This window comes from Halichoerus grypus, chromosome 10, assembly GCF_964656455.1.
Source record: "Halichoerus grypus chromosome 10, mHalGry1.hap1.1, whole genome shotgun sequence".
Lineage (NCBI taxonomy): Eukaryota > Metazoa > Chordata > Mammalia > Carnivora > Phocidae > Halichoerus > Halichoerus grypus.
Window position 1 is genome coordinate 49,158,969 of NC_135721.1, and position 14,600 is coordinate 49,173,568.

The 14,600-nt window shown below is 36.9% G+C and overlaps 1 protein-coding gene across 4 annotated transcripts in view; it reads left to right on the forward strand.

The window, feature by feature from the left end:
* The window catches only part of EXOC6B (exocyst complex component 6B), a 590,843-nt gene that overhangs the window by 22,049 nt on the left and 554,194 nt on the right, over window positions 1–14,600 (forward strand). The window contains exon 2 of one of the 4 annotated variants that reach the window (XM_078056409.1): window positions 1,140–1,191. The exons of the other annotated variants lie outside the window; for them this stretch is intronic. The gene's annotated coding sequence lies outside the window, so the exon portion shown is untranslated. The remainder of the gene's footprint in view (window positions 1–1,139; window positions 1,192–14,600) is intronic. 4 annotated transcript variants of the gene reach the window in all.

The following is a 14,600-nucleotide window of genomic DNA, read 5'->3' on the forward strand; positions in this document are numbered from 1 at the left end:
TTTTCCTCTTTTTTTTTTTTCTTTGCTGAAGCTTTCAATCCTTTTGTTTCAAGCATGTTCATAATTATTTGTTGAAACATTTTTATCATGAGTGCCTTAAAATCTTCATCAGAGAATTCTAACATCATGTCAACTTGGTTTTGGCATCTAAAACCTTTTTCATTAGTCTGACAACTTCCTAGTTGTTGGTATGAAGAATGATTTTTAATTGAAACTTGTACATTTTCATGTTATGTTATGAGACTCTGGCTCTCATTTAAACCTACTCTTTTATCTGGTTTTCTTTGACACCACTCTGGCAGGAGAAGGCGTGGATTACTGCTTTACTACTGCTAGGTAGAGGTGGATGCCCATGTTTCCCAGTTGGCCTCTGTTGACACCTGAGAGGGGCTTCTAATTATTGCTAGAGATGGGAATTCTGGCTCCATACATGGTCTGTGCTGACACCATGGTGTGGGAGAGAGGGTTGTAGCATCTGGTGATGAAGAAAGTCCCAGCTTCCTTCTTGGCCTTCTCTGACACCCTGACTGGGGTGTTGGGTGCTTTGTTATCACCTCGAGAATATGCAAGTCTAGACTCCTTCTCTGTTTGTGCTGGTGTGCACGTGGCCACAGTTCTTTTCTGTGGTGTTTGTCTGGAATAGAATAGTGACGATGTGAACGTTTTCTGTCTTGGTAGGCTACCCCTTTTGGCTAGGGAGAGCAGGCTTTTGTCGGGGTTTTGTTTTATTTGCACCTCTTTGTATTTCTGGGTTGCCAGTCTATTTAGTTTGAAGTCTGAGTTATGAGGCCAAAAGGAAAACCCAGGAAACTTAACACTGTTTTTCCTTTGGCCCTGAGGTTCTGAGCCAGTCTGTCTTTTCCTTCCCATCTTTCAGACTCTTTAATGTTTGTTTTATGTATAATGTCTGGAGTTTTTAGTTATGCTTAGTGGGAGGAATAGGAAAAACTAAGTTTGTTCCATCTTCCAGGATGGGAAAGTTCCATTATGTTTTTACATTTTCAAATTATTTTTCTTTTTATAAATATGGTGTATATTTATTAGTAAGAATAAAATCAAGCAGTATAGAAGAGTATAAAGATGACACACATACAACAGGCAAAAATCTGTTTCTGAGAACTAACTGTCATTAACTTTAGGTAATCATCCTCCCAGATCAACATCACTTCACACAAGTATACAAACAGGAGGGTGAGTAGAAGAAAATAATTTTCATAATAAATTGGATATACTGTAATGCTATTTCTAATAAAAAGTATTAAATGTAATCATAACTTGAAGGGGAAACTGAAACGCAGCTTATGAAATGACTGAATTTCAGGTAATTTTTTTTTTTTTAATCACAAATGTTCATTTTTTAAGATCTCTTAAGAAGGTTAAAAGTCAGTTTCTATCTTTGTAATTAAAAAAACTCACATTCAGGGGCACCCGGGTGGCTCAATTGGTTAAGCATCAGCCTTTGGCTCAGGTCATGATCCCAGAGTCCTGGGATCAAGTCTCACGTTGGGCTCCCTGCTCAGTGGGGAGTCTGTTTCTGCCCTTTCTCCTGCTCCTTCTTTCTCTTTCTTTCTCTCTCTCAAATAAATAAATAAAATCTTTAAAAAAAATTAAAAAAACTCACATTCAATTTTAGGCAATATTAATTGATTTCCTGCCGTGGAAGAAAAGGAAAATTAGTGCTTTTTCTTTTTTCAAAACAGCTTTATTGAGATATAATTCACATACCATAAAATTCACCCACTTAAAGTGTACAGTTCCATGGTTTTTAGTATGTTCTCTCCAGGCTACATAATTTCTCCAGAGAAAAGTCCCCTTATACCTTGCCTAGGGTCAAGTATTTGGCTGCTGGAATACCCATTTATGGGGTGAATGTGTAAGGGTTTGACTGTTCTGTATTCAATCTTTGAATTAATCTGTTTTCAGTGCTTCTGCTATTCTCGGCATTCTGAATCCTGACCTTCTTCATGGTTTATGGCTGGTACTAGGACTCCCTTTTGGATTTTATTCCTTTGGCAAATAGTCTAGGTTCTTTTTTGTACTACCCTACTTGATCCTTACTGCTGTTTATCAGCTTTTGCATTCCAGAAATTTGTTGCTGTTTCTTGTTAGCTGCAGGCTCTTTTTTTGTTCTTAGAGTAATGGGTTTGTACCTTTTCCTTTAATGGGGTCTCAGGAGGGAGGAAGATAAATGCACATGGTTGTCTCATCACAATGACATGGAAGCCTTGAAGCCAGAGTTACTCATGCTGGCTTGTTGTTACATTCTAGGTTGAAGCCAGTATACAGTAAATAGTAGATAGTCACTAGATTTTTTTTTAAAGACTTTATTTATTTGAGAGAGAGAGAATGAGAGAGAAAGAGAGAGAGCATGAGAGAGGGGAGGGTCAGAGGGAGAAGCAGACTCCCTGCTGAGCAGGGAGCCCGACTCAGGGCTTGATCCAAGAGACTCCAGGATCGTGACCTGAGCCGACGGCAGTTGCTTAACCAATTGAGCCACCCAGGCGCCCTAGATTTTTTTTTTTAAATGAAGGAAAACTCTGAGGTTTTTCCGTGGCCCCCAACTGTCCTGTCCCATCTTTCATCCCCCATTTTTCAGTACTCTTCATACAGTGTGAGGACTTCTCCCATTTATGTGGCTCTCTCACTTTCTCCTCACTTTCCTCCCACATGTTTTTTCTCAGTCTCTCTCTCCCCTAGTTTGTACACAGCCTGTCATTTCTTACCCCGTCTGCTGCAGTTGTTTCTGTGCATGAGCCTCCCGTAGCAGCAATCTTGCGGACTCATTCATACACATGTCCCTCTTTGTATGTCTTCTTTTTCTTTCATATTTTGTAAAAAGTATATTGGTTTAGATGATTTGCCTTTAAACTTTTTTATTTTCTGTTTTATGTGAAATTAGTTTATGTCATACTTGTGAGTCTGTGACAATTCCTAGCCGATTCATTTAACATTTCCTTTTGTTAATTGAGTAATCTTTATGTACCAGGTACTTTATTTTTAAACTATAATGGCTTTTTATTTATTTATTTATTTTTAAAGATTTTATTTATTTGACATAGAGATACACAGCAAGAGAGGGAACACAAGCAGGGGGAGTGGGAGAGGGAGAAGCAGGCTTCCCGCAGAGCAGGGAGCCCGATGCGGGGCTTGATCCCAGGACCCTGGGATCATGACCTGAGCCGAAGGCAGATGCTTAACAACTGAGCCACCCAGGCGCCCCAAACTATAATGGCTTTTAAATACTTCAAAGTTTTATAAGTTTATTGTAAAAAAAAAAAAAAAAAAATTTAAGTGTATGAGTATCATTCCTTCTCTTCCCTGCTCTAAAATCACCTCTTCAAAGCATTATTAATAGTTCGATGTATAATTTTCTAGACTTTTTCCCTATGCTTATATAAGCATGTTTATATACATATGTTCTTTTTTTAAAAAATTAATTAATTAATTAATTTGACAGAGAGAGAGAGAGAGAGAGAGAGAGAGACAACACAAGCAGAGGGAGAGGGAGAAGCAGACTCCTGCAGAGCAGAGAGCCTGACACGGGCTCAATCCCAGGACCCTGGGATCATGACTTGAGCTGAAGGTAGACACTTAACCGACTGCGCCACTCAGGCGCCCCTCGCGTTCTTATGTACATATACAGTCATATAGTTTTCTTTTTCTTTTACTCTTTATTTATTTATTTATTTTTGAGAGAGAGAGAGATGCACACCCACACAGAGGAGAAGGAGGTGGGACAGAGGGAGAGGGAGAGAGGGAATCTTAAGCAGGCTCCATGCCCAGCACAGAGCCCTATGCGGGGCTCGATTTCATGACCCTGAGATCATGACCTGAGCTGAAATCAATCATTTAACCAACTGAGCTACCCAGGCACCCCAAGTTTTCTTTTTCTTTTTTTAAAAGATTTTATTTATTTATTTGTCAGAGAGAGAGAGACAGAGCACAAGCAGGGGGAGAGGCCAGCAGAGGGAGAAGCAGGCTCCCCACTGAGCAAGGAGCCTGATGTGGGACTCAATACCAGGACCCTGGAATCATGACCTGAGCCTAAGGCAGATGCTTAACCGACTGAGCCACCCAGGCATCCCCAAGTTTTCTTTTTAAATGGATATTATCATATATATTTTGATACACATCTGGTTTTTTCTACTTAACAATATATAAGTATGTCATATCTTTGTAAGTTGAAATGTCTAGCTCTACTTTATTCCTTTTAATGACTGTGGAGTATTCTCTTATATGGAATTACATGCTTCTCTGTTGATGAACATTTAGATTGTCTTCTTTTCCCTCCCCACATTGTACTTACAAACAGTTCTATATTCTGATAAATGTTTTTTACATATTGATACTGGTATTTCTGTAGGATAGATACTTACTTAACTATGGGATTGCCGAGAATAAGCTTTGTAAATTTAAAACTTTGGTAAGAACAGCTAATTCCCATCTCATTCTTTTTGCTTTCCAAGTTAGTTTCTGTGGAAAATTTAAAACACGGAAGTTGAGAAAATAGTATAATAAATCCCCATGTACCCTTCTTATAGTCTTAGCAGTTACAAACACATAACAAATCTTGTTTTATCTAATTCTCTCATTGCCTACCCATTTCCCGCCATGCCTACCTTGGTTAATTTTGAAGTATGTTCTAAACATATCATTTCATCCATAAAAACTTCAGTATTACCCATATTACTTATGGGAGATTTTGCTTTGACTTACAGATTTTTGCTTCATACATAGGCTCCCAGGAACTTACTCAGTGAGTGAATCAAGGACTATCAGTAGTTGTTTTGGAATTGTTCATTTTGGCAATAATTAGGCAGCAAGACCAGTTTTCAAAGGTCATACTTAAAACCATGTCATCAGCATATAGGATATATAGCTTTTCTTTCCATTCTGTTTGGGGATAGTGGGAGGGAGGGAAAAAAGAGGGGAAGAAGGGCATACATTCCGTTCAACCGAATAGTTATCAAATCTATAGGGTATAAGACTAAACAACAACAAAAATCCTGGTTTGTCTCACTGAAAACGGTCATCTGATCTTTCAGAAAACTGCCTACAGTTCCCAACTTCTGTGCCAAATTTAAGGAATAGGCTCTAAGTATCAAGAAAAAGCTTTTTTTTTTTTTTTTTAAAAGCTTATACAGTTTATTTTTTAAAATTTATTTTACTTTTTTAAAAAAGTTTTTATTTATTTATTTGACAGAGAGAGACAGCGAGAGAGGGAACACAAGCAGGGGGAGTGGGAGAGGGAGAAGCAGACTCCCCGCTGAGCAGGGAGCCCGATGTGGGGCTCGATCCCAGGACCCTGGGATCATGACCTGAGCTGAAGGCAGACGCTTAATGACTGAGCCACCCAGGCGCCCCTATACAGTTTTTTTTTTTTTAAAGATTTATTTATTTAAAGAGAGTGTGTGCACGCTGTGGGGAGGGGTGGGCAGAGAGAGGGAGAGAGAGTCTTAAGCAGATTCTGTGCTGAGTGCAGAGCCCCACGTGGGCTTAAGACCCTGAGATCAAGACCTGAGCTGAAACCGAGAGTTGGATGCTTAACCTGCTGGGCCTCTTAGGCACCCCTAAGCTTATACAATTTTACCGAGTCCTAAGCTGAATAAGGGCCAATAAAAGCCTCATGCAATTGATATTCTTTCTAATTATTTCTTATGATCAGTGTTAGAATAGCTATGCCTCAAGTTTGCCTGCTCCATGAATGGTGTTGACTGGAGAAGTCCAAGATTGCGTCTATTGAGGATGATAGCATGTAATGGTAATGGATTATTTAATAAGGTACTACTTTTTTTTTGAGGACGAGCAAAATGTTGTCCTCAGACTCAGGCTCTTCTCTCCACTCAGAAAAGACTATTCATGTGAAGTAGATAATTTGGCAAAGTGGTTCTTGAATAGTTCTGGAGGAAGAAAATCTTTCCAAGGGCTTTATTAGCTTGAACTTTTAAATCATTTATGTAGTATGGGAGCCTGTGACCAGAACTTAGAAAGTGGCCTCTTTTCAATATACAAAGTTCTGGCAGTATAAAAAGCTGGTTAAACAGTCTCCCAAAGGTATACCAGCTTTAAACTGTCCTCGTCTTACTTCCAATTTTGGACAGCACGACCCAGATTTTGCCCTTGTTAACCAGACTTATTTTAAAAAGTCAGAAGCTTATAATAAATTAATTCTAAACAAACAAACAAACAAACCCCAAAAACCAAAACCCTTCCACAAAGCCAAAAACTCAGGTGTCCTATTTGTGGTTTTATTTCCCATGTCACTACACAAAGTTGGTCAGGAGTTTTATTTTTGGCTCCTGGCAGTCTCTGACAGACTAGGAGGACAAGTCCATGTAACTTAGAATCAGATCTAAATTACAACTGTTTGTTGATGGGAGAAGCAGAGAGAAATTTCTCAAGTTACTTGAAGCAGAGTTGTAAAGGTTTCATTTCATTACAAGAAGTTACTAGAAAGACTTTGAAATTCCTCGATCCTCCTTGTTTTCCTAAGTTAGCTAGTCTACTAGAGGCGATCATGCGTGGAGATTGCCTCTAGAATAGTCTTTTTTTTTTTTTAATTTTTATTTTTAAGAACAGCTCTTTTTAAGAGTTAAATGAAGGAGAAATGATCATCTATCTGGTCCAGAGGTGAAGAAGGGCTGCAAATCCAGGTCACTGTATATCTGAGCAGATTTATTTCTGGTTCTACCATTTTGCATTATTGGGTTCTGTTCATCAAATACAAATTTTAAAGAATCTTTCATTCAGGGGCATCTGGGTGGCTCAGTTGGTTAAGCGACTGCCTTCGGCTCAGGTCATGATCCTGTAGTCCTGGGATCGAGTCCCGCATCGGGCTCCCTGCTCAGCGGGGGGTCTGCTTCTCCCTCTGACTCTCTTCCCTCTCATGCTCTCTGTCTCTCATTCTCTCTCTCTCTCAACTAAAAAAAAAAAAAAAAAAAAAGAATCTTTCATTCAAATCAGTATGTTGTCACTAAAATAATTATTTGCTAGTCATCACACTACTCATTTCTCCGTGGCTCTAGGATGGGCTGCATCAGACCGCTGTGTATTGTAGTGTTCTTGTTCTCAGAGTTATAACAGACAAAATAGGCAGCCAAACCTTTTGAAAACAAGTAAGTAAAAAGTTGACTCAAGCAAATGAAGAGAATGAGTCCAGCAAAATTCTCAAACTAGTTTGTTTTCCTATATATTAGAATTCAGAGTCAAAGCAGCCTCATCCTGTTTGATGGAAAGTCAGAGAACAACCTGCTGTTCTTTATCTACTTGAAGTTGGAGCCCCGGAGCTAGATATAGCTTTGTCATTAATTACTTGGAAAGAGTAGGTTATAAGTTATTTACATAGCTGGGAGGCTCCTGTCAGCCTAACCTCTATGAACTTTATATGGTCTGACGTCTTAAAGACTTCTAATTCACTATGGAGGGTCAGGTATGTTCTAAATTAGGTTAATTCTTAAGTATGGTTGCTTTGCTCAGTTGTGCAGGTTGTATAGTGCATAGCTGGGCCGTATTTAAGGTGGTGCCATTCATAGCATAGATAAGGTAGATTTATATATTCATTAGGGGCAATTTTCCAGCAGATGGCAGGCAGGTATCTTTAAGAGGGGAAAGATACTATATGAGTAAGTGTAGACCCTACAAAACTGTAAATGAGAACTCTTTTTTAAGTTGTATGTATAGATGCAATAATTTTAAGTGCATGATCCATATATTTATCCCCTGTTTCCTGTATTTGTTATTTGTCCCACATTTTCCTTAATACTGACCATACTGACGGTGTTCCCCCCTGCCCCCACCTTTAGGGAAATGAGCTCTTAAGGGGATTTGTATGAAAATGTTTTGGATTTTTTATTTTTGTTGTGTTTGTTCACAGTTTAGCAACTCTGAAGCCTCAGTACGGATGTTCCTACCATGTTGAGATGACCTAATGCTTGGATCCAGTTAATAGGTCCATTGTATGTTGAATAAACCTCACATCTTTGCCAGAGGTTTGGGTATTACTCAGTTGTGATTCTATCAGTATGTGTCAGCTGGGATTCCAAGTTCGTTTGTCATTTCTCAGAGTTTCCAGAAGGTTGCCCTGAGTAGCACCAGGCTTTTGATAGTATTCACCATCTGGTGCTTTTGTTTCTAAAGTTGGGTTTCGGAGTCTTGTTATTTGTTTCTTTTGCATCAAGATCAGTCACAGTTTTACTTCTGGTATTTCAAATATTTTTTGAGGTCTGTATCCCCAAAGTTAATCAGCAAGCAGGCTCTCCTGGTAGGGACACCACCTATATGTGTTTGGATTTATGTGGCATACAATAAAAAGAGGAGTCTGTTTTATTTTAAAAAATTTTTTAAAAGATTTTATTTATTTGTTTTAGAGAGCGAGAGAGAGCACAAGTGGGGGGCAGAGGCAGAGGGAGAGGGAGAAGCAGGCTCCCTGCTGAGCAGGGAGCCCGATGTGGAGCTCAATCCCAGGACCCTGGGATCATGACGCGAGCCGAAGGCAGATGCTTAACTGACTGAGCCACCCAGGTGCCCCCAAGAGGAGTTTAAATTGGCCTTTCAGGTCACTAGGTTTTGAGTTCATCTTAATGGTTCTCAAACTGGAGCGTTGATCAGAGTCACCTGGATGACTCTAATACAGACTGTGGGCTCCATTCCTAGAGTTTCTAATTCTGTAGGTCTGGAGTGGGGCCTGAGAATTTGCTTTTCCAACTTATTTCAGGTGACAATTGATGCTGCTGGTTCAGGTAACACACTTTGAGGACCACCACCCTAAGATAAGATTACCTTATTCTTTAAATTTATAGGTTCAGGTCTTTGAGAAAATGGTTAGAGTCTTAGAATTCTTTTTTTTCCAAGATGAGAAGGTATTATTTTTCCTGATTTTGAAAATAATGTATGTATAGGGTAAAAAATTCAAAGCAAAGAAAGCTTAAAGATGAAAGTAAACATTACTTAAAATTCCATTGTCAATACAGTAAACCAATTTTGGTAAACTTCATTCTAGATGTTTTTGTATGCATTTATATAAATTTATAATCTCATTAAAAGATGGTTCATTTATACCTGATGTTTTGTAACCTACTTCTAAAATTCAACAATACGTAATAGACACAGATATATATCAAATTAGTATTCCGTTATATAGATTGCACAATTTATTAAACCACTGATAGTGGTAAATACATAGATTGTCTCCAATTTTCTAACAGTCACAAGCTCTTTTTTTTAAAAAATATTTTATTTATTTATTTGACAGAGAGAGACACAGCAAGAGAGGGGACACAAGCAGGGGCAGAGGGAGAGGGAGAACCAGACTCCCCCCTGAGCAAGGAGTCTGATGCGGGGCTCGATCCCAGGACCCCGGGATCATGACCTGAGCCGAAGGCAGATGCTTAATGACTGAGCCACCCGGGCGCCCCACTCACAAGCTCTTATACTATATCTTTGTATATATGTCTAATCATTTTATTGCGAATTCCAAAAAATGGTAGTGTTAGGTCAAAGGAGATACACATTTAAAATTTTGATAAATAATACCAGCTTGCTTCTAGAAAAGGTAGTGTGAATTAACACTTTCGCTAACAATGTCTACATTTTATCCAGAAACTGAAATGATTTTTAACAGCAAATTTCTTTAATCTTCTTATGTTAGAAACATTAGAAAATGTTTTATCTAAGATGGACAAATCAAAATTCTAATAGTTCTGGGATGGAAAGTTATTAGCTCTATCCCTCAAGTTTCATCATAGTTCTGATAAGATTATTTAATCTTGGTGAGCCTCAACACACTTTCCCAGATACATCTTTAGATTCATGATGTAGAAAGGACCTCGGATGACAACTGTTACTTGTCCTTCATTTAAGCTTTGTGAAAAGTTTTCTGAAAAGGGCCTGTTGCAAGGTAGAAACGGTCAACATAGTGCTTTAGGAATCATCTGGTGACCAGTTAAACAACTAAAAATATCCTGAAAACTTTAGGGTGTAAAAGGAAACCTTTAAAATAAAAGTCAAACCATCTTTTCCATGATGTAAACTGTTTTTTCTTTTTTTTGCTGGTTGTCTATTTTTTGGCTATGTATTTCTATCAGTGAACAATGAGCACACTCACCCTCTTTAAGTGTATTTATTTATAAATTATATTCAAGTACTAAAATATATATTATAAAACATACACAGGAAAATCGAAATTTAAAAGGGTGAGATTAAGATATTGATAGTAAAGATGCTAATTTTCTTTCTGTGCCTCAGTAGAAACTGCCATTCTTTGCAGGGTTTATTCCTTACGCATCATTTTCTACAGAGAAAAGGAGCTTCCTAATTTGAGGCGTATACCTGAACTGAACTTTTATACTTATCACAGACCAAATACCTATTTTGATAGTTTGTTCATGAATGTTTTAAGGCATTTTATGTTTCTTTATCAACTTCTGAAAAACTTACTTGTAATCATCATATTGGAGAATGAGAAGGAAGAGGGTATTATTTGTACCTTTAGGTAGTTGGTAAAATTCTATTTAAAATCATTGATAGAGCATATATTACTTTGACTTTATACCCAGTTCTGTTTAGAACCATAGAGTTTATAAAAGGTGTAGTGGAAATCATTTTGTCTCATTTCTCTTTATTACCTAGATTTTGGTATAATGTAGTGGTTAAGAGCCCAATCCTAGACTCTGGAGTTAGACTACTTGGATTCAGTTTCTGGCTCTGTTACCTATTCCCTATGTGATCTTTGGTGAGTTACTTTCCCTTTCTGTGCCTTACTTTCCTCATCTGTAGAATGGGGCTAATGAGAACATCTATCTTACGAGATTCTTGTGAGAAATGATCTATCTTGTAGTCAGTGCTTTTACTAAATGTTTACTGTTATTACTACTATTCATTCATTATTGTGAAATTAACTTCCAAGTAATATAAAAAAGAAAATTAAAATTAAATTAGAACTTAACAAGTTTAAAATTCTCCTATAAATCTACCATCAGGTATTTTGATATTTTATAACAAGCAGAATGGCATGTTTTTCTGGAGTCCTACTGCTTGGGTTTGAATCCTGGCTTTATTAGTTACTAGCTAAGTCACCTTGGTTGAATCAGCTTAGGTTTGCCTCTGGTTACTCATCATTTAAATGAGTGATAATAATAGCGCCTATCCCATTAAGTTGTTATACAAATTAAATGGATTATTACATGTATAGTGCTTAGAAAAATGCCTGGGTGTTATGAATGATCAATAAAAACTATATATTTTATTCTCTACAGATACTAAAAAATAAAATGAAAAATTTTAATTTGTTAAATATAAAATATTTTCATATTCTTATTTTGGCTGTATTCATAATTTTTTTTAAAGATTTATTTGAGAGAGAGAGAGCGGGGGTGGGAGGGGCACAGGGAGAGGGAAAGAGAGTCTCAAGCAGACTCCATGCTGAGCATGCCTGACTTGGGGCTCGATCCCAAGACCCTGAGATCACACCTCAGCCGAAACCAAGAGTTGGATGCTCAATCGACTGTACCACCCAGGCCCTGGCTGTATTCATAATTTTTAATGTCTGTGTAATATTCTATTATTTTGAGTTACTGTGAACCCTAAAAAATAATTATCTTGCTTCTGTGTTAGAAATAAGGTGTTGTTTTTTTTTGCCTGTCTCATTTCTTCAAAAAGAAAAGTTTATTCTTTCCATAAACATTTAAAAAAATAGTTTTTTTGCATACATTTTGAAATTAAAATACAATTTTAAACTTTAATTTAGAACACATTTCAAACAATACTGAACTTTAGGCCAAATGACCACATAAAATAATACCTGGCAATAAATCCATCACTATTATTATCTCATATTACTGCCAGCTTTTTCTTGTTTACCGAGTTGCTTTTGTGTTACTGGGCTGTTAGTGAACTTTATAAGTACATGTACACGATATAGACCCCTCATCTACATATTTTCAGGAGTATCATGGTGCTGCCAGTGTTCTCTATCTTTTGTGGTTCAGTATTTAAAACGTAAAAGTATATGTGATGAGAACTATTTTTTTTAGTTAGCGTTTGCTGAAATACTGGGATTTGTTATGGTTTATGGGAACCCCTGAGGTCAAATATGTGAAAATGGCGAAGTGAGAAAATCTAAACTCAGTGATCACTGTATATATACTTCTTTTCTCCTTAAATGTTAAAACCTGCTTTGGTATATCATAAATGTGTGGTATTTAGGTATTTAGCAGTTTGGAGCTCCAAGTAGTATATTTTGATTGGTGATTATAATATCTAGCACATTGCTTTTTTAAGTCAACATGTTACAGATCTAAGTTTAACTTTTTAAAAAAATGTGTTCAATTTTCATATACTTTTTCAATTCAAATTTGAGTAAGGTTAATATAAGTTTGTGAAAGCTTAAGAATTGTAAAAATCAGATATAATTATTTTTCTTTTCTCTCTGGAGTTACACAAAATGGATTTTTACCTTTTTATGTCTGTCTCTTACAGCAAGTAAATGTTTGGGATAGAAAATGACTAAATTTACTTTTACTGTCTCTAGAGATATTCTTGTTCATTTAATTGTTTGGTTTATAAACATTTCTTAAATATTTATGCTCTCAATTATATATAAAGATAAAATTAGGAAAACATGGTTTATTGGGAATTTCTTTGGCAGTATGCTCAGATTCTTAAATTGAAAAATCATGTTTGAGTAATTTCTAGATAATGGCAGATGTTTTTCTTTTCAAGGAAAACAACTATTCACAAAATATTAGAAGTATGGGAAGTGAAATTAGTCATAACATTCTTTTTAGTGAGTGGTTAGTTTTTTTCTCTTGGGGGTGGGGATGGGGTAAAACAGAATTCTCCATATACTGATAATTATTGAAGCTGTATGATAGGTATATGGTGGGAGATTCAGTTAATCTAGCACTTAAATTAAATGAAATATTGTTTTGGCAGATACTTTGTTCCAGTTTAGTATTTCTAGAAAATATATAGGTCTAATTTGTGGTAAATTTTTTCGTTTTGATTTAGTATTTGATTCAGTTTGTGTTTTGGTAAAATTAATATTCAGTTGTAGGTTAATTGAATATTGAAATGGGAAAATAGATTACTAAAAACCAACATAGAAATAATATATTACTTATAATTAAGTATGTTTTTCTTTTTCTTTTTAAGACACAGAATATATTAAGATTTCTTCTAGTGTTTTCTATGTAATAAATTTTCCATTGTGGAATATTTTAAACATGCACAAAAGTAGAGAGACTAGTATAATAAATCCCCACTGTCTACTTACCATCTGTTTAGTTAATAAAGGAAGGGTGAAGGGGTTCTGACTTAATTTTGCTAGACTGTACAAATGCTCAGGGATGTAATTCAGGCCATCAACTTGAGGCCTTATTAGTTAATACATAATAAGTGATAAAAGGACTGTCCAGAGACATTTAAAACTTAATAAAAGCAGGGGGGGACTGTAGTATCCTTGAAGCTCATTTTAAACTCTGCATTTCATATTAGAGAGTAAATGAGGCCCAGAGAGGTGAGATAAATTGCTTGAGATCGTAAAATTTAGTTGGAGAGTTTGGATTTAAGCTAGATTCTCTAACCAAAATCTGGTGACTTTTCTCCTTAACTTTGTTGGCTGCACTTTGTATGGCTTTGAGTTTACGATAATTTTTCCTAGTGATGCTATATTGGACTGATTGCTGGAGAGAGTCCTTAAATTTGTGTTTTTTTTAGTTTTTTCCCTCTGATCCACCTTCAGCTTAGTCACTCCTCTTATAAAAGATCCAAGTTCTAGGTCATTTCATCCTTACCCTGCTTTTGTATCCTTCTATGTAGAGACCTCTTATCTTTTTGTTAACTTCCCCCCCACATTGGACTAAAAAATAGTGAGCAGTTCTTTATGTCTAGCTAGAGTATCTTCTTTTTCTGAGGAGTCAGTGAAAAAAGGGACATTTCTGTCAGGATCAGGCAGAAGTATAGCAAGAAGCATACTTTATAAATAGCTCTTCCTTATCCCTTCAGAACCCTACCCTTGCTGAGTAAGAGTACTGGACTAAGCTACTTGGTTAGTATGGGAAAGGATGGTCCAAAGAAAATGACTGGAATGGTCAGTGGTGCCATTGGCCTCAGGCATCATGATCCCAGTTTTGGGATTTCCCTTTGACTCTCACTTTACTTCTGCTTTTTCTATCTAAAGTGTCTTCCCTCGATTAGAAGTCCTCCCAGAAGTTTATCTACTTATTTATCTCCCCTCCTGAGGAGTATGGTAGCCTGAGGTGTATTTGCATAGAATGAATTATGCTCTTTTGAGAAGTTTACTTTGCAATATAACTTTATTCCCTCTTGGTAAATTAGCTTCTCTTTTATGGGTGCTCTCGTCTTGTGGTCTAAGTGGAATGGCCTCAGGTTGAAAATTGAGCTAGTTGTCTCCTGTGGCAATAGAGACCAGTGAGGATACCTGGGAGATCTCTTCTTCCAAATTGTGACTATGTAGAGTGGCATATGGGTGGTGCCAGGTAAGGGGCCTATGTGTCCTGCTAGTATCAAGATTTATTGGATGGAAGATTTTTTTGGGGGTGGGGATTAAGGACTCTGAGCAGGTGCCAGGAGGGAGAGACACA